Here is a 24,604-nt window from a genome sequence, read left to right on the forward strand (position 1 = left end):
AAAAGTGAAGAGCTCAGTACGTCCAATACAGCGAGAAGTATAGGGTAATAAGAAATATTAAAAAAAAGTATCTCGATAGCAGTTTTGTGCTCTACTGTAATAAGTGGGCATGTTCCTTGACGTGCCATACCAGTTGAGAAACTTTCTGTGACAGATTTATGGAGATATTTTCAGAATTAAACGACAAGTGTTTATATATTTTGCTTACATGTAGCTTCGCATAAATTCAGTTGCCAAATTAGCAACCCTTCAGTTTCATTATTACCCTGTCTAGTGCAATCCTTTTAAGGCACTTGGAATAAGCGTCTGTTTTTATCATATTATTCATTTTAGTTTTTATACATAATCGGTAATACGGTTACTACCTGTTGTTCTCCATACTTTCGTCATTTCAATCTCTTAAGGCAAATGTCTGGATTGAGCACTGAAGTTGGTGCGGCTCGCCTCCCCCATCCATGTCCGATCGGAGCTCGTGCTCTGATCGCCTCATTCTCGGCGGAAGGTAAACCGTAATTAGAATTTATTTCTTTCGATTTCTAGCACATTTGTTTTCGATACAGAGAGGTGTATAACGAGATCCTCTTGGATTTAAGAGTTATTGTGGAAAACTATGTCACTGTGACTAATGTATTGTCCGACGACGACGACGACGAGTAAGTCACTTTTCTATTTCTTCGTACATTCCACCGTTCAAGTGTCTGTTTTTAAGAACTGATGAAACTCTAGCGCTGAAACTTCTGGCACTGATCTTTCCCTAGTTTTTTTTTTTGTTTTGTACTTCCAAAGTCCACAAGTGAACTTATTATCGGTCGGACCAAAAATAGTCCATCCACTCACAGATGGTTGCGAGACATCGGCTGTTCAGTACAGAATGTCAAATCAAACACCTTTCAGACGTCTAAATTTCCAAATTGTTATTTTATTAGGATACCAGTTTCGGCTACATATACGCCATCTTCAGGCCCCTTGACCGGCGTTAGGAAGATTCCCACCTCTGGTCCAGTCAAAATAGGGACCAGCATTCAATGACTGGTGTGTGTAGATTTTTGAGACCACCAGTCGGCAAGTAATGTCTGGAGTGATCTCTGTCTCAGAAATCTAAGGATATCAGTCACTGAAATCTGGCCCCAATTTTTACTGGACGAGAGGTGGGAATCTTCTTATACGCTGGTCAGGGGGCCTGAAAATTGCATAATATATAGCCGAAACTGGTAGCCCAATAAAATGACAATTTGGGGTCGGCATGTGATGATCAGTGTCTCAAAAATCTACGGATACCAGTCATTGACTGCTGGGCCCTATTTTGACTGGACCAGAGGTGGGAATCTTCCTACACTTCGGTCAGGGGTGCCTGAGTATGGCGATATGTATCACCGAAACTGGTAGCCCAATAAACAACAATTTGGAAATTTAGACTGTTGAAAGGTGTTTGATTTGACATTCTGCTAAAATAGTTCAATTGTGAGCTTTCAGAACAAGTGGTTTGACTAACACCATTGAAGATAAGCACACAAGAGCGTTCACATCCTGGACAGGGCGCCAATTTCAAGAGATACTTCCCAACAGGTCATGTAATCAACTAAGTCACCGAAAGATGGCAGCATTGCAATCTCGTAATGTGTCAATCGGCTACATTCTAAATATCGGAAGCCATTATTCTTCAGGTGCTAGTACAATGATGCTTATGTCTTGCAAAAGAATAAGTACTACACGACTTTTGCAATTGATTTTAATTTTTGTCTCTTAACCAAACATGTATCACCCAGTTTAGACAAACTTCTGCAGTCTTACAGAAGTGCAGACTCCGTAGATCTGACGACTTTAGTATAGAGGAATAACTTCACGCATAGAGGAAAGGACCACTAAATGCCTACGCCATCCTTAGTTTTCACAATTCCTGCGTATAATCAATACAGTGGCCCTACTAGCAACTACTTTACATTTCCATCAGTCTTTCTATTACGTTAGTAAGCTAGGTATTTCATGCACCGTGGGTCATCTGCACGATAAATCGTAATGATGTGGAACAAGTCATTTTACATTCACATCACAAATTATTTTGTAAATATGGCCATATACTTATCATTTACAAGTGTTTTTTTTTAACATACACATGTGAGGTAGTAATATCGACCCACCACATTTTACACATTACCGGTACAATAATATAAATTATTCTACGAAGTAGTAGGAGTTGTCAAGAAAAAACTTTTTCAGTTTGTTGCCACATGGTTGGTTGAAAGTTTTGTATTTTTTTTACTCACCTGGGGGAAGACTTTGTAGAACGCCTGAAGCATTAAAATCACTATATTAATTTTGCTCTGTTGTTTTGTAATAATCCGATCTCGAAACTTTTTGAACTGTCGGAATACGTCTTCAAGGGGCAGCTATTGGTAGCACTAATGCTTTTAAGATACTTTCCGACTCTGAGGACCTATTTTATTTCTGTGACAGTTTTTCACTTCGCGGTGGTTGCTTTATTTGTACAGCAGAGTAAGTCGAACAGAACAACATTAATGTTTTTAGTATAACTAATGGGGTGAGGAGGGAGGGGGGGGGGGGGGGGAGAGAATCTCCTCCGTCAGGTATCGCGCCAATTACACTACTGTGAAATGCCCATGACATAGATTCTAGTAGCCGTCTTAACAGAAAGTGAATGTCGTAACACAGAACTTCTTCATTCCAAAACTGTATTGCGCCCACAAGTTATAGCCCCGCTGATCAATCCGTAGAGGACGAGTCCAGTGTATATAGTTACTGAATACGAAAACTTGGTGACAGAAGTTTTTTCATATACTTTCTGTTTATAAAATGTAGTTATGTTCCAACCTTTAAAAACTAATAACTCTGAGTAGGAGGTACTGCGAACTTACGTAACTACATTTAGCACATCCTTGAACTATGTGGGTATCAGTATAGTACTTCGCTATGCTTTAGCACACACAGACAAATTTCGGCATCGAATTATTAAAGTTCATAACTTCCGACTGAAGAATTTTCTTCTCTCTGACACAGTGTCTTCTGTCGATTCCTAGAAAACCCCACAACACCTAGTTTTCCTTTAGTGGTTTGATTACCAGATATACTAGTAAAAGGACGATCTTGTAGCTCACTTTTTGCCATTCGTTGAACATATTTTTCATGTGCGTTATAGGAGTAGCTACTCGAAGACTAACTGCATTCACCTCTCCTGTTACAAAAAACTAGTGCACTTTATGAAATTTTTAATTGATAATATTTGCAATGGAATATCTGCCACCCGCACTTATTAACATAAACATCTTGTGTGAAAGATCGAGATTTAATCTGCGATTAATGTCGTTCAGCGGCGACGCACTCTTAACGCGCTCCTTTACATCTACGAACCACATTCCTTATGACTTTGTTTACCTGTAAGGCCACGCCGTGTGCTTCATTATAACGCGCCTTATGCAACCGTTCTTCTCAGGATTGTTAAAATTTGGCCCTGAGAAATAATGGCACACTAAGGTGGAGGAAATTACTGTTGGTCCACGGCCACCAAATGCAAGTCCCTACAGGTTTCAGTTTTTGACCTGTTCTTCAGTAGACGCAATTTCCTTTCACTCGTTACAGGGAACACGATCGTTTAATTTGCCACTATGTTAACTACTATTGCTGGAATCTCTGGGATTAGCCCTGAAGTAGAACTATAAAAACGTTTATTTTCTCTTCAACCGTGACCTCCAGTTTTACAGTTATCCGTTCACTTTCACAAAGGAAGCAGCCCAAATGTTAAGTATATAACAGCTCAAAGAAGAATTTTTGTAACACTGTTTCACTGAAGACCGTCTGTTGCAGTATTATTATACGACAAATTCTGCACTTGAATACAGTGATCTGTTTTGACGACAAAAATCATTTAAAGGGTGCCGCTGGCATGTCATACTCCTCTCTTTTCGTAAAAATTCCTATAATAATAAATGTAGGTGAGCAAGTAGGCTGTCCATGTCTGTACGTCCGGAGAGTTATATATAACATGTATAACATAACATGGTGAATTAGGTAAGCTGTAGATACGTAATTCCTTCAAAGATTCCGATCAGAAAGATCTGAATAGGCTATCATTAATGGTAACAGCCCATAACTAAAGATATTAATACTCGAACACGCTTCGAAGAAGCATGGTAAGATGGCTCTTGTTCTTGTTCATAACATACGACAACCATCCATCGCAAAGAGAAAGCGTACTCTATTCCTTGCGAATGTTGTTGTTTATACATAGGCATCCGAAAAGCCGAGAAGAAAAACATAAATAGAATAAAAACGTTTATCGTTAATGTAACAAAGGGCAACAAATCTGTGAAATAAAATAAGTCTGACAGTGAGACAGAAGGGCCATAAAATATCGTTTTGTAATATTAGAATATCATATCACTCTCTGTACTCGAATATCAACAAAAAGAGTTAGTGACAGAGTGACTTGCAGAGTAATGAACATATAAAATTAAGTATCGGGAGAGACAGAGTCGGAGACAGTAGTCCATCTGAATAACAATACGAAACCTGTATAGTATTAAGAATTTAGTAAGTGATTTATTTCAAAAGGTGAATCTTTACTTACTGCTGTTCAAGCACATTGCAATAAACATTTTCAACCATCAAGAGATAGGGATAAATAAAAGATATGACGCTCTAACATACCTTGTCTGTACGCTATAATTACTTTATTTTGTGTCTTTACTAAAAAGATCTGTTTCGTCATGGCTTAGGTTCACTAAAATCGCGCGCACACACACACACACACACACACACATACACACACACACACACACAAAAATAACATCACAACCGGAAGGGACCAGGTCAACGTAAGCAAAAATACAAATATCTCCACCTCACTGTAGAAAAAGGATTCATCAAAAAAGCACACAACAGACTTAATATGAGTACTGTCGGTTCTAAATCAACTACCATCAGCTAAAGCCAGTAGTTGAATAGCCAGCTCAGTTTACCGAAGTAATAGGTAGACGGACACAAATATAGCTTATATAAGGTGAATGGGGGGAAGGGGGGGGGGAGAAGATGAATGGACCGTGGCAATGGTGTCACTGCATTTTAGGTCCAGTCCGATTCACGGATCTCGACCATATGATACTCAGTCTGTGTCTGACGCCGTGTGCACAAAATGGTTTCTTCCCAGGCCGAAACACCACACCCTTCCCACACCGAAATTAGTACATACGACCTGAAACTATCAATTCGGTACCACACTCCCGAAGGCTGTGGAGGAGTTTATTTTGGTGTCGTGGCTTCAGCTGATGAGCCTGTGGAACTGTCAGCCCGCTTGGTTCAGCTGTGTCTCTGTCTCGGGTATGGGCGGTGGATGCGACAGAAGCGTTAACAAGGGATAGTCATAATTTTTAATTATCATCTCGAAAAAACAAAGTTACATCATTAATTTATTTGTGTGTTTGCAGGTACGTGTCTGCAGTTTCGATACGCACTGAAACCCCCGCGCCCATGTACTGCAGCATGCCGCTATATGAACCATAACAAAATGACGCAGTTCGTCTCCAGTTTATCAGAGCACCAGCAAACAAACAGAAAATTAATTCCGTAACTTTCTCTCTTCGAGGTGATAATTAAGACTACCATAACTACCTCTCTCTGTATCACTGTTCACTGATCTGCTGTGCAGGTGTTGAGCAACGAACTTATGGTGGAGAAATCTGTGGACTAGTTTGCTGCTATGGGATATTCCATCGTGGTCACAAATGATTGGACATCCAGGAAGGTGCCCATAGGATACTCTGCCGTAGTGTCGTCCTGTGCAAGAGCAGCGGGCGTTGAAGTCAACGGGCAGGTTACGAGCGTAGTTCATTTTCCCTGTGGCTCCATCGACCGTCGGGTGTTTCATCACGAAAAACATCGGTCGCAGAAGCATACACTTGAACATGCGGGCGCAGAGCGTAAAGCCAGGGCGATAGCATCTGTGGAGGCTATGTAACGTCCGCTTAGCCAGGGAATTTGGCTGTGATGGATATATCTCGTGTAGAAATCTGTAAACTGAGTTGGCAAAAACTGAGGACCAATGTGTGTGTTAACGTGGGTGGGAAGCCTTTCAGTGGTTAGGATCTGGCTACGGCTCTTATTGTTGTTAGGTCTTTGATGGATTCTGTGTTTATCCCATAAAGATAACTGCTTAAAGCATTGATGATGATACACGACATGGCGCATTGGGAAGGATCCACACAGTGGTGATGAATTTGGTCTCATGGTTTATTGGGAATGGACCACGAAGTGAACAGCGTGGAATGCTTGTTGCTGAACGCAGCGTTTACATTTTCATACTAAATTCTGTCTTTATCAATGCACCAACTCTGTGCCTGCACAGTGCAAGCACCTTCCATTCCTCAACTGCCCCTGTGTAGAAGCTATAGCCGCCCGTGTCTCACGGTGCTAGAAATAACGATTCTACGCTCTTTATTTTTTATGTCTAACTAAAAGAGTTTTCCCAGACGGTAACGCAAGGAAAGGAATAAGTGAGGCACTCGCCAAAGGATGCGGTTGAATCTGTCCCGTTCCATGTAGCTAGGCATCTTCGCTAGGATCTATTGCTGTGTGAGGAAATACAGGGTGATTCAAGAAGAATACCACAACTTTAGGAATTTAAAACTCTGCAACGACAAAAGGCAGAGCTAAGCACTATCTGTCGGCGAATTAAGGGAGCTATAAAGTTTCATTTAGTTGTACATTTGTTCGCTTGAGGCGCTGTTGACTAAGCGTCAGCGTCAGTTGATGCTAAGATGGCGACCGCTCAACAGAAAGCTTTTTGTGTTATTGAGTACGGCAGAAGTGAATCGACGACAGTTGTTCAGCGTGCATTTCGAACGAAGTATGGTGTTAAACCTCCTGATAGGTGGTGTATTAAACGTTGGTATAAACAGTTTACAGAGAATAGGTGTTTGTGCAAAGGGAAATGTTCTGGACGGCCGAGAACGAGTGATGAAAACGTAGCACGCATCCAGCAAGCATTTGTTCGCAGCCCAGGAAAATCGACTCGCAGAGCTAGCAGAGAGCTGCAAATTCCACAATCAACTGTATGGAGAGTCCTACGAAAAAGGTTAGTTATGAAACCTTATCGTCTGAAATTGGTTCAAGCACTGTCTGCAGCTGATAAGATTAAAAGAATCGATTTCTGTGATTTTATCCTTGCTCAAATGGAAACAGATGAATCTTTCGTTTCAAAGATTGTGTTTAGTGATGAAGCAACTTTCCACACTAACGGGAAAGTCAACCGTCACAATGTCTGTATATGGGGCACTGAGAATCCGCGGGAAACAACTCAGTATGAACGTGACTCGCCTAAGGTGAACTTTTTCTGTGCCATTTCAGCCAATAAAGTTTTTGGTCCCTTTTTCTTCGAAGGTGCTACTGTAACTGGACTACAGTATCTGGAGATGTTAGAGAATTGGCTGTTCCCTCAGCTCGAACAAGAAGCACAACAATTCATATTTCAGCAGGATGGAGCGCCACCACATTGACACTTATCTGTCCGTAACTACTTGAACGTCAACTACCCGAGGCGATGGATCGGCCGCCAGGCAGCCCGTGACAGAGCACTTCATCACTGGCCTCCAAGAAGCCCTGATCTTACCCCCTGCGATTTTTTCTTATGGGGGTATGTTAAGGATATGGTGTTTCGGCCACCTCTCCCAGCCACCATTGATGATTTGAAACGAGAAATAACAGCAGCTATCCAAACTGTTACGCCTGATATGCTACAGAGAGTGTGGAACGAGTTGGAGTATCGGGTTGATATTGCTCGTGTGTCTGGAGGGGGCCATATTGAACATCTCTGAACTTGTTTTTGAGTGAAAAAAAAAACTTTTTAAATACTCTTTGTAATGATGTATAACAGAAGGTTATATTATGTTTCTTTCATTAAATACACATTTTTAAAGTTGTGGTATTCTTTTTGAATCACCCTGTATTATGGAACCGGACCGAAAGACGACCCGTCAGTCTAAATCCGTTTGGAAGCAGATAATTTCTTGAAAATTGAGAGCTTCTGTAGGGACCTATATGTAATTTAAATATGGGTGTCAGCACTGGGATTTTGATGAATATGTTTAAAATGGATTTCATAATTGTACCCACTCAGAAAGAAGACCTACTTAACCATTGAACTAATTCCACGGAAAAATGGTAATATCAACGACATTAAATCAAATCACGGTTTGGGTGGTTTTCGTTGCAGCGAGATATTTTCACAAAATTTCAGTTTTTGTCTTTGGAATACAAAAATAGTTTTTGACGCCCACGTACATAGGGAGAAATGATCATCGTAATAAAATAAATCAGCACTCACACAAAACAATTTTAGTGTTAGATTTCCCGCGCGCTATTCTAGAACGGAACGGTAGAGTAGTAGTATGAAGGCACTTTCGAGAATTGCGGAGTAGTCATGTACATGTTGGTGTAGACTTAAATGTAGGTGTTGTATTTCATGAGATGAAACTTTGATCCGAAGAGGTACACTTGAAATCTCTTCACTTCATACACAGTTGCAAGACAGTATCCCTCAATATCAGAGTAATAATTTTATGCTAACAGTAACACAATTACCTGCCGTACAGCTACTCGAATTAATGAGTATCGTGATTATATTGAAAGGTCTAATTATTTATCCTCAGTTTAATAAGCGACTGCTAGTTTCATAATTATCACTGCTCAAAATATTTTAGGTATTGTCATGAACCTTTGAAAAATTGTTAAAAAACCACTTTCTACTCAACTGTCTTATTACTTGCCAAACAATGTATGTTTGCGTATTCAAATCCCCTGTGAGAAAATTTTCTACAATTGAAGAGTGGAAATGGAAAACGTTCTAAGTGTCATTTGTTTCACAAAACGAGTTTTCGGTGCAGTTGCGTTCTTGGTTTTCTGTTGCATCTCCCTAGACTTGATCTAAATGCCAAACCATGTAGTCTCTTTCAAACATGCGTTAATAAATGGCGCGTGGTCTTTATGCCAAGCTGTGCTTCCCTCTGGAGTCCCAAAATTTAAAAGATATGAGAAGTGGTTTTTGTTGACTACAATTCTACTACTTAAAAACTTAATGCAATATTTATGCACTTGCCTTATCATAAATGAAACGTAGTGCCTCAGTATGAATGGCACAGGGAACAAAAATTTTCTTCCTGTTATTTTGTCGTAAACTGACTTGCACAAATCAACTTGTAAAACCTTTCTTGTTGGCACTTAGAACCTCGTATCGATGGCACTTACGGCGTTCTTAATAAAGTATTTATTTTCTAATTTGTCTCCTTACTTTTTGCGGGGATGCAATGAGCAGTATAATTCTGTGGTATCAGGATATCTTCTCAATTTTTTGGATGCAAATAACTTATGTATGAACAGAGATATATTGTTTTTTTTTCGTTTTCTTCGCAAATATCGGATTTGGCACTTACAGCTTTTTACATTTTCACTCTTCATATGATTATGATTTATCCTTCTGGGCCAATACTGAAGAGCCACATACATGCTTACAGTCTCTCAATGACAAATACCCGTCATTCCGTTAGGGAAATAACTACAGACCTAGAGGATGAGGACAACCGAATGCCTAAGTCATCCTTAGTTTTCACAGTTCCTGTGTATAATCAACCCTACTAGCAATTACTTCACACTTCCATCAGTTTTAGTATTACAGTGGCTTGTTAGATAATATCATGTTCTATGAAACACATGGACGATAAAACGTAATTGTGTGGAACAAGTCATTTTACACTCATGTCGAAAATTATATTGATTATTTGCAAATCGTTTTTTTGTTTTGTTTTACACACAGATGTGAGATGGTAACGCTGATGATGCTGTGGTGTACAGAAAAATGTCGTTGAGTGACTGTAGGAAGATGCAAGATGACTTAGATAAAATTTCTAATTGGTGTGATGAATAACAGCTAGCTCTAAATGTAGAAAAATGTTAGTTAATACAAAGGAGTAAGAAAAACAATCCCGTAATGTTCTAATACAGCAGTAGTGTGCTAATTTGCACAGTCAGGTCAATTAAATATCTGGGCGTAACGTTGCAAACAGACATGAAGTGGAACGAGCACATCAGTTTTGTTATAGGGACGGTGAATAGTCGACTTCGATTTATTTGAAGAACTCCTGGAAAGTGATCACATCTCTGAAGGAAGCTGCATACGGAACGCTTATGTGTCCCACTCTTTGAGTACTGCCAGAGTGCTTGGGATCCCCACCAGGTCAGCTTAAAGGAAGATATCGAAGAAATACAGAGGCATGCTGCTAGATTTGTTACCGGTAGGTTCGATCAACGAGTTAAGTATTACGTAGATGCTTTAGGAACACAAATGAGAATCCCTGGAGCGAAGACGACTTTCCTTTCGAGGTACGCAGTGGAGGAAATTTAGAGAATCGACACCTGAAGCCGACTGTAGAACTATTTTACTGCTGCCAGCGTACATTTCTCGTAAGGACCACGCACATTAGACGACAGATATTACGGCACTCGTTATGTGAAACAATTAATCCCATTCAAATTAATGTAAAATACAATAATGCGTTCCACGCAGAAAATGTACTAAAGTTTTATCCTATTTATGTCATTTATTCAAAATATTATACATACAGTATGATGTATTTATTATTCACGATACATAGCTAATTCGTTTTTGCTAGGAAGCTACCTATAGTCATTTGTTTCTGCCGACACTTCAACACTAGGCGAAAATGCGACACAGCATTACCATAAAATAAGTTTGTAGCGCCCGTAGCCTCTTCTTTATTGGGGTGATGTTTTTCAATATACGAGGCAATCGATTCCCATGCTTTCAGCATGTCTCTTATTGCACCAGATGATTGCTGCTTTGCTGTTACCTCCTCCTCCTCCTCCTCCTCCTCTGAAGAGCTCCTCTTCTCAACTTCCTGCTGTGAAACACACTGCAACACCATAAGCTCTTCGGTGGTCATTTCTTGGCTCATTGATATAATTGTCATCCACTTCTAGTCACATGCTCTTGGCCAAAGACGCAATCTCGTTGACTACAGGCTCCACAGGTACTCAAAAGCCTCAGTAAAATTCGACAACGTACTCTGGCCAAAGCTTCTTCCAAGCAGAAGTGAGAGTTCTCTTGGTGACCCATTCCCACGTCTCTTCGATCATCTTGACGCAGGCAACAATGTTGAAGTGATATTTCCAAAACTCTCTAAGAGTGAGATTCGTAGCTTCAGTCAGTTCAGAGCAATACTCGAAGAGTACTTTAGTGTAGAGCTTCTGAAAGTTGTAAATAATCTGCTGGTCCATAAGCTGGGGTGAGGGAGTGGTGTCGGGAGGCAGAAATTGGACCCTGATGAATTGAAATTCTTCAAGGATGTGATCTTGTAGGCCTGGAGAATGGGCAGGAACGTTGTTCATAACAAGCAAGATATGGCGTGGCAGATTCATCTCAAGCAAATAGTTTTTCATCGAAGGACCAAACACTTCATTGATCTTATCACACAAAAGATCGCGTGTTCTCAAGCCCTGTTGTTGGACTCCACATCACATTTAACTTGCTCTTCTGGACTTTACACTTCTTGAAGGCTCGTGGTGTTTCTGAATGGTAAACAAGCAGCGGTTTAATTTTCAAATCGCCGCTTGCATTGGCTCACAATAGCAGTGTGAGACGGTCCTTCATTAGCTTTTGACCGGGCAATGCAATCTCCTCTACCATTAGAAACGCGCTCTTCAGTATTTTTTCCAGAATAGATCCACCTCGTCACAATTAAAAACTTGTTGCGGCAGATAACCCTCAGAATCCAAAAGCATGTTGAAGTTGCTGATGAAGTTCTCTGCTGCCTTTGTGTCGGAGCTGGCTGCTCTGCCGTGCCTCATAACCCTATGGATGCCGGTTCTTTTCTTAAAGCCGCTAGGGGTAGCCGTGCGATATAGGGCCTCTTGTCACGCACGGTTCGCGCGGCTTCCCCCGTCGGGGGGTTCGAGTCCTCCATCGGGCATGGGTGTGTGTGTTGTCTTAGCGTAAGTTACTTTAAGTTAGATTAAGTAGTGCGTAAGCCTAGGGACCGATGAGCTCAGCAAATTGGTCCCATAGTCCTTACCACAAATTTCCAATTTTTCTTAAACTTCTCGAACCACCCACAGCTTCCCTTAAACACTTCTGCGGCCGCTGATGACTTGACGTCTTCTTAACGAGCTCGGCGAAAATCGTTCTCGCCTACTCACAAATGATGATCTCGGTAATAGTGTCGCCTCGCAATTGCTTTTCATTTATCCATATAAGGAGCAACCTTTTGACACTGTACAGAATATGAAACCGTTGTTTAGATACTCTTGTCACTTCCTTTGAAGCATGTATCTCCTTAATCTTGTCCTTGTTCTTGAGGATAGTGCAAATAGTTGATCTATACCGATTGTATGTGCATACTAAATCAGCAACGCTCGCACCACGTTGGCTTTTTCCAATGATTTTACGTTTCATTTCTTTCTCTTATCGTCGGCTTCTTGCGGCTTTATTTTCGGAGATATTTCTGCGAAGGTTATTAAAATTTGCACAAAAAAACTGTGTGAACACAAGTTTAGAAAAATGTGTGATGACAAGCTTCACTAAGATGGTAGCAGAAAGAGCGATAAACCCAGACTGCAGTACGTACGAAAGACATTGTTCATATGCCGCTGCCGTCAATGTAAGATGTTCATATTGTTGAACGGCTGGTGACTTCACACTAAATCGTCGTCACTCGTTATGCGAAACATCGCTCGTTAAGTGAGTCATTATTTTACAGTTTGTTTTGCTCGTTAATGCGAAATGCGCGTTATGGGAGGTGCTCGTTAAGGGAAGTTCCATTGTATTATTCCCACGGCACGTTTTTGAGCGATGAACACTTTCTTTTTTAGAGATGTGTTGCCCCAGAACATTATTCCATGTCACATTATTGGATGAAAATAAGCGAAATATGTCAGCTTACTGATTTGTTTCTCCCCAGGACTTGCAATGATTCTGAATGCAAACTGGTAGAACTAAACTGATCTAGAAACTGCAAAATGTGCTTTTTCCAGACTAAATTCTCATCAATATGGACACCAAAAAGGTTTGAAGCCAATTCCCTGTTTCTGTATGAAGATGGTCCGAAAGAACAAGTACCATCTTCATATAGTTAATGCTAACCGGCCATTGACCTCCTTCTGTGCGGATGCACACGCATTGCCCGAACTCTTAAGGGACTCGGTAAAATTGTATGCCGCGAGTAATGAGTGTAATGGACAGGGGCGCTACGAATGTAGTGTGTGGACATTAAGTTGGGAATGTGGGTCTCACGGAGAGCGTGCAAGGGATAAATCCCTGCAGTCGCACTATCCTCTGTGCCCTCGGTGGCTCAGATGGATGCCGGCACGGTACCTCAGCGTGTTCGGTCAGAGGGTTAGCTGCCCTCTGCAATAAAAAAACTCAGTCAACGGCTCAACACTGAACTTGAACGGGTGTCAGGGGACATCCGCATTGAACAAATGCAACGAACAAAATTGAACAAAATGAGAACAATAAAAAAAGATGGATAGAGCGTCTGTTATCTAAGCAGGAGATCCCGGGTTCGAGTCCCGGTCGGGACACACATTTTCAACTGTCCCCGTTGATGTATATCAACGCCTGTCGGCAGCTAAGTGTCTTGATTTAATTATCATTTCATTTTCCCTGTTTATTACTTCCTCACTATATGTTACACGTATAATTGGTATAGAATCTCTAGATGTGTAGAACTGAATATGTTCTGTCTTTTTAAAATTGAGAGTGAGACAATTCGCAGAAGACCAGTCTACGACACTTTTAAGAGTATGTTTTACCATTTCTTCTATTGCTGTATGTATGCTTGGACTGATTACAACACTAGTGTCATCCACAAACAGAACCAGTTCTGCTTGTTGTATATTAGACGCAAGATCGTACATATATGAGGCACAGTGGTGGACTTAAGATCGGGCCTTGGTGAACCCATACGTGATTTCTCCTTATTCGGTAGAATCTCCACTGATTACATTGGGTAGACCATTAATTCCTAAAAACCTCAGTTTATTTAGTAGAATATTGTGATTCATTCAGTCAAATGCTTTTGATAGGTAACAGAAAATACATATTGGTCTGTTTTGTTTTATAGTGCTTCTATAAGTTGAAGAGTTAACTTGTAAATGGTATTCTCAGTAGAGCAACTCTTCTGAAATCCAAACCGCGATTTACTGAGTGTATTATTCTTCCACAGGTGGGATACTATTCTAGAATATATCACCTTCCAAAATTTTTGAGGAAATGATGTCAGTAACGAAACAGCTTGGTAGTTATCGACAGCTTTCGTATTACCTTTCTTACAGTGGGCTTAACAATGGCACATTTCAATGTTTCTCCAAAAATGCCTTGAGTTAGATGTACATTGCATATCTCGGATAGAACAGGGCCTATTATATTCGAACAAACATTCATTACTCTGTTGGAAAAACCATCAAATCCAGATGGGCATTTATTTTTGAAAGAATATATAATTTTCTTAATTTTATAGGGATAAGTTAGTGACACATTTATATGATTAAATTTTATGAGAGTTACTTTTTCAACATACTGCTATGATTTTTCTATTGGACTGTTGGTATCATAGATTATCACAATTAATGCAAACATGAAATACATTACTCATTAATAGATATTTGAGACAAAACACTTAAAAATATTTATTTCGAGCGTAACTTATAACTTAGGGAATAAGATAACAGTCCAACAGTGAAGGCCTACGCTGACGTAGCACATATACACATGGTTTTCTCTGTTGCTGATTACCTTCCATTTCTCTTGAACAGGCATTCAGGCTATGTTACGACCAAGAGTAAGGTATTTATATGATTTGCGTGAAGGTATGAAATCTAAATACTTTATAAATTCCTTTCTATGAATTCTGCTGCATAAGAATGAAGAAACAAATTGACCATTGAAGGAATCATTGTTGCTTTCTCCTAAAGTGGTTTGAGGCAACCACAGATAGTTGGAACAGAATCTGAAAGCAGCCCCATACGAATAAGACTAGGGATATATGTCTCTCCTTAATCTATCTACATAACTGCTTGGATAATTGTAGTAAGTAATGAAAAATGACTTTTCCAGGTCAAGATATATTGCTCTTCATGACTGGAAGATGTCACCTAAGCTACATCAAATGGTTTAAATGGCTCTGAACACTGTGGGACTTAACATCTGAGGTCATCAGTCCCCTAGACTTATAACTACTTAAACCTAACTAACCTAAGAACATCACACACATCCATGACCGAGGCAGGATTCGAACCTGGGACCGTGGCAGCAGCGCGGTTCCAGACTGAAACGCCTAGAACCGCTCGGCCACAACGGCCGGCTCACCTGAGCTGCTGTCATTCCGGCTAAGTTTACGTGACGAAGTAAAGTGGACTTAGTTGCAGAAAAGACAATGAGGAAATTATTTGCGAAATTTTGTTAAATGTAATCACTTTCCATCTAGAAAGCTCATAATGTATCATTCAGAGGCATAAGGGAGACATGATTTCAATAAAAAGTGCTATCACTTCATTGATATTGCACGAGTTTCACATGTGGTTCATCTGAAAAAGTCTTAACATTATTAATGAAAAGCAGTAATTTCATATGATGTGATAAGAGTCGAACAATTCGTCTGCACCACTGATTATTCACCTTAATGGATAGTGTATATTTCAGTATTATCCTATTGTTACATTTCCAAATTGTGGACCATGAACATATCGTCAGAATAAACTTAATTGCTGGCAGACCAAGAAACTCTGTGAAATATAGAAATGAGGGGCCGTTAGCGACAAATCCTTTACTGGCGTTTCCAGCTCAGCAGATCAAAGAGGCAGTCGTGTCCCAATAAACAACCCACTTTGTTTCAGTTCTTAATGAGACGCCTCTAAGTCATTTAGGTTCCCTAGCTGAACGACTAGCTGATAAACGGCACAAAGTTTTGTCAAAACGAAGAAGGAACGCAGAATACTCTTGAAGACATTTCACATAAACAGTATTTTACCAGTTCCATGTTGAGACAGTCACACTTGCAGCCTATAAGAACTCCATTAATTTAAAAAAATAGACCTAATTCCATCTCTTTGTAAACTTGTACCTACTCCTTGTGAAGAATTACCCCCTAAACCCATCTGCGTGACCATGAACCTGAGTGTCAAAATTGGGCTGCAGCTGAGGAGTTCTGCAACAGAAGCACTGAGCATACTTACTGCAGCTACTTTCACCATATAATCATATAAGTTTTTTAACTGCGATCATGATAGAAGCTGAAAAAATGAATTAAAATTTGTGCTATAGCCCAGACTTGAACCTGGGTACCCTCTCACTCTTTTTTTTTCTCATTTTGTTCGTTGTTCATCTTTGTGTTTGGTCGTTGCGGACGTCACATGACATCCGTTCAAGTTCGTTGTTGATTATTCACTCAGTTTTTCTTATTACAGAGGTCAATCAGCTATCTGACCGAACACGCTGAGCTACCGTGCCAGCGCTCACTAGGTGTATGTGTTAGCCATTACACCACCATAGAAGTATATGTAACATAGCAGCACGGCTTAGTCTAGTCCATTGCCCTCCCTAACACAAACTTCAGTTCAAGACTTCAGCCTATTTTCTCCTTCTTAAATTTAATTATTTGAAATCGTTTTTTCAGCCTCTGTCATTATTGTAGATAAAGCTGAAGCTCATGTCTCAAGGAAAACTTAATTACATGATATCTACAGATCATCTACGCTAAAAACACAGGTATGACTTCCCCATTACATACAAAGCTGGGTTGCTATTCCAATACCGAAGAGCCTCAGCAATACTGACGACTTAAGAAGGGAAAAATAGGCTGAAGGTGTGAACGGAAGTTTGTGTTATGGAGGGCGCTGGTCTAGGGTAATCCATGCGGCTGTTCAAAATGGTTCAAATGGCTCTGAGCACTATGGGACTTAACATCTGTGGTCATCAGTCCCCTAGAACTTAGAACTACTTAAACCTAACTAACCTAAGGACATCACACACATCCATGCCCGAGGCAGGATTCGAACCTGCGACCGTAGTAGTCGCGCGGTTCCGGACTGAGCGCCTGAACCGCTAGACCACCGCGGCCGGCCATGCGGCTGTGTTACCTATAGTGCTATGATGGTGTAATGGGTAACACATCTACCTGTAAAGCAGGACACCTGTGTTAAAGTCGTAGCTGCGGCACAAATTTCAGTTCATTTCTTCAGCTTCTATGATTATCGTAGTTAAGTTGAGACTAATATGTCTCAAGGATAATTTAATTACATCACATCTATATTTTGTTAATTGCTTCCAATGGAATCCAATATTGGGCAGCAGTTATAACAGAAATTAGCTGCCTTTAGTCAAGAAATAGGATGATGGAAAAGTGGCGCTATGGGTGTGTGTACTTTTACTTATCTTTTTGTTTTTTCTCCTCCTCCACCTCCTCATACCTCAGCACACTTTATAAGATTTTCATAGTCTCTCGCTCGCTACGCGCGAACTATTAGCATCACAGAAAAAATTAACAGGAAATTTCTATAGGAAATTTAATGTAGTTAAATGTTGTAGTGCGATACGTTTTCGATGGAGGCCACAGTTTTCGACTTATTAAAAAAAAATTTAATTACATTAAAGTTCCTACAAAAAGGTCCTGTTCATTTTTTATGTAGGACTAATACGAGTAGTATGCATGTAGAGAGCGACATAACATGAAAATCTTGCACGTGGTATTTGAAGGTACTGCAGGCTGCATAAAATCCATGGGTAAGGGAAACTGAATTACCTCATGTAATTATCTTAATATTCACCACAAGGTAGAGTAATGTTGATAAACAAGAACAGGTCACTGTGGGCGGGCCAGAATCCAGAACGTTGTCCTCTAGTCTACAAAAATTTTTCAAATGGCTCTAACCACTATGAGACTTAACATCTGAGGTCAACAGTTCTCTAGACTTCGAACTACTTAAACCTAACTAACCTCAGGACATCACACACATCCATGCCCGAGACAGGATTCGAACTTGCGACCGTACCAGCAGCGCGATTCCACACTGAAGCGCCTAGAACCGCTCGGTCACAACGGCCCGCTCTAGTATACAGGTGCATAGACTTCTGTGATACCTCATTCCGTTAATTCACGCAATTGATCGATGATTTTAAGCTCGACATAAGCTAGAGTAGATTGTGTTCTAAACTGTGCCTGGAATGATAGCGAATTGGGTTCCTTTGCAAACGTAAATAAACACAAACCGGAATGATGCAGCAAAGCAACTGAGAATTGTCGTTAGCCTAGCTCTGGCTATGTTTATTTCCACTGCTGAAAATGATCGCTTCAGGCTGCTTAAAGATATAGAAAAAATAGAGTTTAACTTCCCGTCAACGACGGGTCATTAGAGACGAAGCACAAGGTCATTTGGGAAAGGACAGGGAAGGAAATCGGCCGCCACGTTTTCGAAGCTACCATTACGGAATTTTCCTTAAGCGGTTTAGAAAAACCACGCGAAACCTAAATCCGGATAATCGGACCACGATCTGCACCGGCACCCTTCAAAGTTGAGTGCCGCACCACTGCGCCATCTCTCTCGGTGCTTCTTAAGTGGACTGATTAATGAACGCAAGGGAAATCTTGAAAATTTTTCCAGTTTTCTAAATAGTGTAGCTCAAAGGAGGAGGAGGATATTGGTGTTTAACGTCCCGTCGACAACGAGGTCATTAGAGACGGAGCACACGCTCGGATTAGGGAAGGATGGGGAAGGAAGTCGGCCGTGCCCTTTCAAAGGAACCATCCCGGCATTTATCTGGAGTGACCTAGGGAAATCACGGAAAACCTAAATCAGGATGGCCGGACGCGGGATTGAACCGTCGTCCTCCCGAATGCGAGTCCAGTGTGCTAACCACTGCGCCACCTCGCTCGGTTGTAGCTCAAAGAATAAGGGTTGTATGTACATATAATGCTTACCACCTTTTAACACATCTTTGGTGAACAATTTGATGTATGACCCACTCTTTTGATCTGACATTTTTTTGCGAATTGTATCTTGCGTCGCAAGTGAAATAAAGCATGTAAATTATTTGTATACAGCATAGGTACACATATCTCGAAAAAAAAGTAGAAGCGTGATTTTTTCTGGAAGTTCTTTACACGGTAATGTTCAAAGCAGACTTTTAAAAAGATGTTGCTTCATAAATTATGGTTCAAAAATTTTTAATAATGATTAGCGAAAATATCAGTAATAAACTCAGTTTCCTTTTAAAAAAGTCCTTAATTTTCAAAATGAAGTCCTAAGAACAGTCTGATTTTTAGTTAAGTATGTTTTAAGAGAGTATACAGAATTTCAGCCCTCTATTTTAGACTACTTGTTCTTATTTCTGTTTCTTTGGTGGATTCCAACACCGATTTTTCTGCATCGAAGAGTATCCTGCATATTTTTATGTCACTCTTACCTCCACCTCCTTTCTCACCTATAACCAAGACTTTTCCCTTCTTAATATTTATTTTTAGTTTTAGGTTTGTTATCTCTTAATTTAAAACGTTAAGCATTTAATTTAATTCTCTCTCTGACTTTGCCGCTATTGCAGGGTCAATGGCAAATCTGATGCAGTGAATACGAATATCATTAATTTTGATTCCAGTCGTCTTTTCTTTCATTGTCCTTATTCCCTCCTCGACGAAGATAATAAATAACAAAGGTGATAGGGGGCACTCCAGCCTTAATTGTCACATACGGACGTGAAATCTGGACGTTAGCAAAGCAGGAGAAAGCTCGCCTCGAAACTGCGCAAATGCGGTTTTGACGGCATATTAATAGCACTAGATGGACTGACAGAAAAGAGAATGAGATGATACTGCAAGGAATCCGAGAGATGAAACAACTACTGAAAGCTATAGGTCAACTTATGGCAAAGCTCAATGGAGACTTAATTAAATTCATATTTTTCTGCAAAACGTTTTCGAAGGCAAGATCGTAGGGAAGAAAACGAGGGAACGTCCGAGAACGTCCTATTTAAAAAAAATATTAGTGAGATGGGATGTTCTTCATACATGGAGATGAAGAGGACTTCTGAAGAGAGGAAGATGTGACTGCAGATAAAAGGCTGAGCCTATTGAAAGAGGAAAGATTTCTTCTCTTTTTCAGAACAAAATATTAGATTCTTAAACGATTTAGTACCACATTACCTTTTTATGTGTAGGAGACTTTGTGAAAAAGAACCTATATTTCTGACACTTTTTTAACAGTCTTTTTGTAATTTTATGTTACGTTTTGTGCACGTAAAAGTTCTGCAGGAACAAATTCTGGTATATCACATCGTATCATAAGTTTAGTCCCGTTGCTCCATTAAGCATTGCAGCACAACCCAGCATCAAACCCGCCTCCCCTCAGAGGCGAGTCCAGCCTGTAAGCGCGGGTCGCCGTATTGATTAGCATGCGCACTAACCTTCCGCGGGGTGTCGTAACCGCAGTACGGGCGGTTACCGTGCCACTGACCTGCACACAGCGGATCTGGTGCATCAAATTTTAGAACAAAAACTGTAAGACACGCAGGACCTGTGGTTGAAACAGAACTGCGTTAATTCTGGCGTGATTAGAGCCTCTGATAATAACCTAAATACATGAGAAAAATCCAAGGCAAGACAAAACATTAATTTCTTCCACCGTGAGAAAGTGAAATATGATCCGGTCATTTTAGATGTTACTTGTGTTCTTATGCAGGCCCATTGCTGAGAGTAACATGTTTTGTATCAGGAACAGGAAGCTGTTCCTTTTTTTTTTCAGAGAACAATAATAGTATCCATACTCAAAACACGCTCTCTTACGTCACGCTTTCAGCGTCAGAGTACTACAGCACCGAATTATCCCGGGGGGCATTATTCGCTACTAATCTGCAGATGCACTCACAGTAACTGAATATAAATGCATCGCATCATCATTGTACTTGCTTTTGATATGGTATAACATAAAAATGGGATAAAATCGGAAAGTGGGTGCACTGTATGGATAATTCACAAAAGGGGCAAGACGTGGTGTGTCTAAACGGATAGTGTTTGTTTCGAATTGCATTACTGGAATTCCAGTAATGACGAGAAATCTAATCCATTCCTCCTTGTTCTTGTGGACGTCCTTGCTGTCGTGGTTCTGTTAATAGAGCCGTTGTCTCGTCTCAAATTTGCTGTCACCGTGCGTTGGATTAGCTGTATCAAGTACATACATACATTAATCCTTGTTCCATATATCATAAATACGACATTTCGTAATGATGTGGAACGTGTCGCTTAAAAATAAATTTTCTTTACACCAAATAATTATTTTTTTAACAATTACTACTTCATATCTAAGAATTCATTGAGTAGAAGAATTCTATTGAGTAGAAGGAGTTGGCAGTCAGAAATTATTGCTTTTAAATGTTGGTTGGCTATCTGTCAGACTCTTAATACTATTTGGCAAATGACCAAAGATTTTTGTGGCAGAGTAGTAAAAAACATCTTTTCTTCTAGTGCTGTAGCTATGCACTTCGCTGTTATTTTTGAACTGGGATGGGTTAGTAATGACAAATTTCATTAAGTGAATGTGTGTATTGCGAAGGTACTGTGAATATTCCGAGTTCCTTAAGTAAATGTCTGCAAGGTGACCCCGGGTGGGTTCCAGCATTATTCTGTTTACACACTTTTGTGCAATGAATACTTTCTCTCTTAATGACGAATTGCCCCAAAATATGATGCCGTATGAAAGCAATGAATGCAAATAGGGATATTAGTCTAATTTACTGATATGTTTATCACTAAAATTTGCAATAATATTAATAGCATAAGTATCTGAACCTAACCATTTCAGCAGATCATCGATGTGTTTCTTCAAATTCAATTTCTCATCAATACATATACCCAGAAATTTAGAGTATTCTGCCTTAGCAACAGACTTCTGTTCATAGTCTATATTTATCAATTGTGTTATGCCATTTACTGTACAGATTTGTATAAACTGTGTTTTCTCAAAATTTAGTGAGAGTCCATTTGCAGAGAATCACTAATTAATTTTCTGAAAGACATTATTTTCAACTTTCTCAGCTGTTTCTTGCTTGTAGGGTGTGATTACTATACTTGCGTCATCAGAAAAAAGAACTAGCTTTGCATCTTCATGAATATAGAGTGGCAAGTCGTTAATATATATTAAGAACAATAAGGGACCCAAGACTGAACCCTGTGGGACGCCATTCTTGATACCTCCCCAGTTAGAGGACTCCACCGGTTTTAGCAGACTATCTGTATTGTTAAATTCAATTTTTGCACTGTTCCACTCATACCACAATACTTAAGCTCATCTAGAAGAATTTCATGATTAACACATTCAAAAGCCTTTTAGAGATCACAAAATATCCCAATGGGTGATGCTCGATTATACAATGCATTTAATATTTGATCAGTGAAAGCAGATATAGCATTTTCTGTTGAAAAGCCGTTCTGAAAACCAAATTGACATTTTGTTAGTACTTCGTTTTTACAAACATGTGATGCTACTCTCGAATACATTACTTTTTCAAGAATTTTGGATAAAGCTGTCAGAAGTGAGATTGGGTGGAAGTTGTTAGCATCAGACCTATCCCCTTTTTTCTGCAATGGTTTAACAATAGCGTATTTCAGTCTATCTGGAAAAATGCCCTGTTTCAGTGAGTTACTACATATGTGGCTGAGAATCCTACTTATTTGTCGGGAACAAGCTTTTAGTACTCTGTTGGGAATGGCGTCAATTCCATGTGAGATTTTACTTTTGAGTGAATTTATTATTTTCCTAGTTTCAGTAAGAGAGGTGGGTTGAATTTCAATTTTATCAAATTGCATAGCGGTTGCCTCTTCCATATTCTCCCTTGCATATTCTAATGAATAGCTAGATCCTATTTTCTCTACAACACTTAAAAATGATTATTGAAAATGTTTTCTACTTTCGAATTCTTGTTAACAAACTTTTCATTGTGTTTGATAGAAATACAGTCTTCCTATGCTCTCGGTTGCCCTGTTTTCCTTTTAACAATATTCCAAATTGTTTTAATTTTATTATCAGATGTGCTAATCTCAGACATAATGCACATACTTCTGGACTTTTTAATAACTTTTCTTAATGAAGTGCAGTAGTTTTTGTAATGTTTCACTGTTTTGTGATCATTACTCTTCCTAGCTATAAGATGCATTTCCCTTTTCTGTTTAGAAGATATTTTTATCCCTAAAATTTTGAATTGTAAAATCAGCACTGAATACACCTTACGTCACAAAAAGCTTTTCATTTGCAATCCAGTAGTTGTAGTTCGCTCAGGTACCAGTTTTCCTCATATTACTGTAATGTAATGTCTGTATAAGGCTCTATGGCTGGTTCAAATGGCTCTGAGCACTATGGGACTTAACTTCTGAGGTCATCAGTCGCCTAGAACTTAAAACTACTTAAACCCAACTAACGTCACACATATCCATGCCTGAGGCAGGATTCGAACCTGCGACCGTAGCGGTCGCGCGGTTTCAGACTGTAGCGCCTAGAACCGCTCGGCCACCCCGGCCGGCTATATGAACAAAACCTAAATTAGGTACAAACTACGGCACGGTCACACTTTATTCAACATGTAAACGTCACTGCAGATATTTGGAATTAGGTTATGACATGACATCATTGGCGATGATGTGGTGCAGAGGAATAGCGAAATTCTACATGACTGAAGTGTCGAAACATCGATGTTGTTGATGCTCTCCTGAATGACTGTTTTCAGTTCAGCAATGGTTTTGGGGTTATTTCTGTACACCTTGTCTTTAATATAGCCCCGTAGAAAGGAGTTGCAGATCCGGACAATATAGCGGCCAATCTAAGCCCATGCCAGTGGCCTCTGGGTACCCAGAGCCAGAATGCGGTCCCAAGAGTGCTCCTCCAGGACTCCCCTCTTTCGACGGTGTCTAAGTCTTGTATGAACCACATCGTGTCGAAATCATGATCACTTTGGATAATGGGGATGAAATCATCTTCCAAAACCTTCACGTACCGTTCGGTAGTCACCGTGCCATCAAGGAACATCGTACAGATTATTCCGTGACTGGACATTGCACACCACACAATCATCCATTGAGGGTGAAGAGACTTCTTGGTCGGAAATGCGGATTCTCTGTTCCCCAAATGCGCCAGTTTCTCTTATTGACGAACCCATCCAGATGAAAATGGGCTTCGCCGCTGAATCAAACCATACTGTGCATACTAATTCCCATCATGCCCCACGACCACCCCGTGCAGCTTGAACGTCCTAACGTAAATCTTTCAGAAGTTATGACGATTTTTTTCATATAGTTCAATAATTGTCACCCTGTATGTTAAAAAGCTGGGAATTCCAATGTTATATTATAGCGTATTAGCCCAAGGGCCTGTGAAATCAAGTTTGGCCGTGAGAGCTCTTGCGTACATAAGACATACTACCTCAGCTGCTGCCAAAGAATGTTTTAATTTCCACTATGCGTTAGTTTACTGAACGTCCTCATATGTCACATGCGAAGTGCTTCGGAATACAGCGGCTGCAGCAGCACAACGCAGAACATGCGTATCATTT

The 24,604-nt window shown here is 40.0% G+C and overlaps 1 protein-coding gene across 1 annotated transcript in view; it reads left to right on the forward strand.

Annotated features, from left to right (window-relative positions):
* The window catches only part of LOC124722966 (rhythmically expressed gene 5 protein), a 177,269-nt gene that overhangs the window by 31,584 nt on the left and 121,081 nt on the right, over positions 1-24,604 (forward strand). The window lies entirely within an intron of this gene.

This window comes from Schistocerca piceifrons, chromosome X, assembly GCF_021461385.2.
Source record: "Schistocerca piceifrons isolate TAMUIC-IGC-003096 chromosome X, iqSchPice1.1, whole genome shotgun sequence".
Classification (NCBI taxonomy): Eukaryota; Metazoa; Arthropoda; class Insecta; order Orthoptera; family Acrididae; genus Schistocerca; species Schistocerca piceifrons.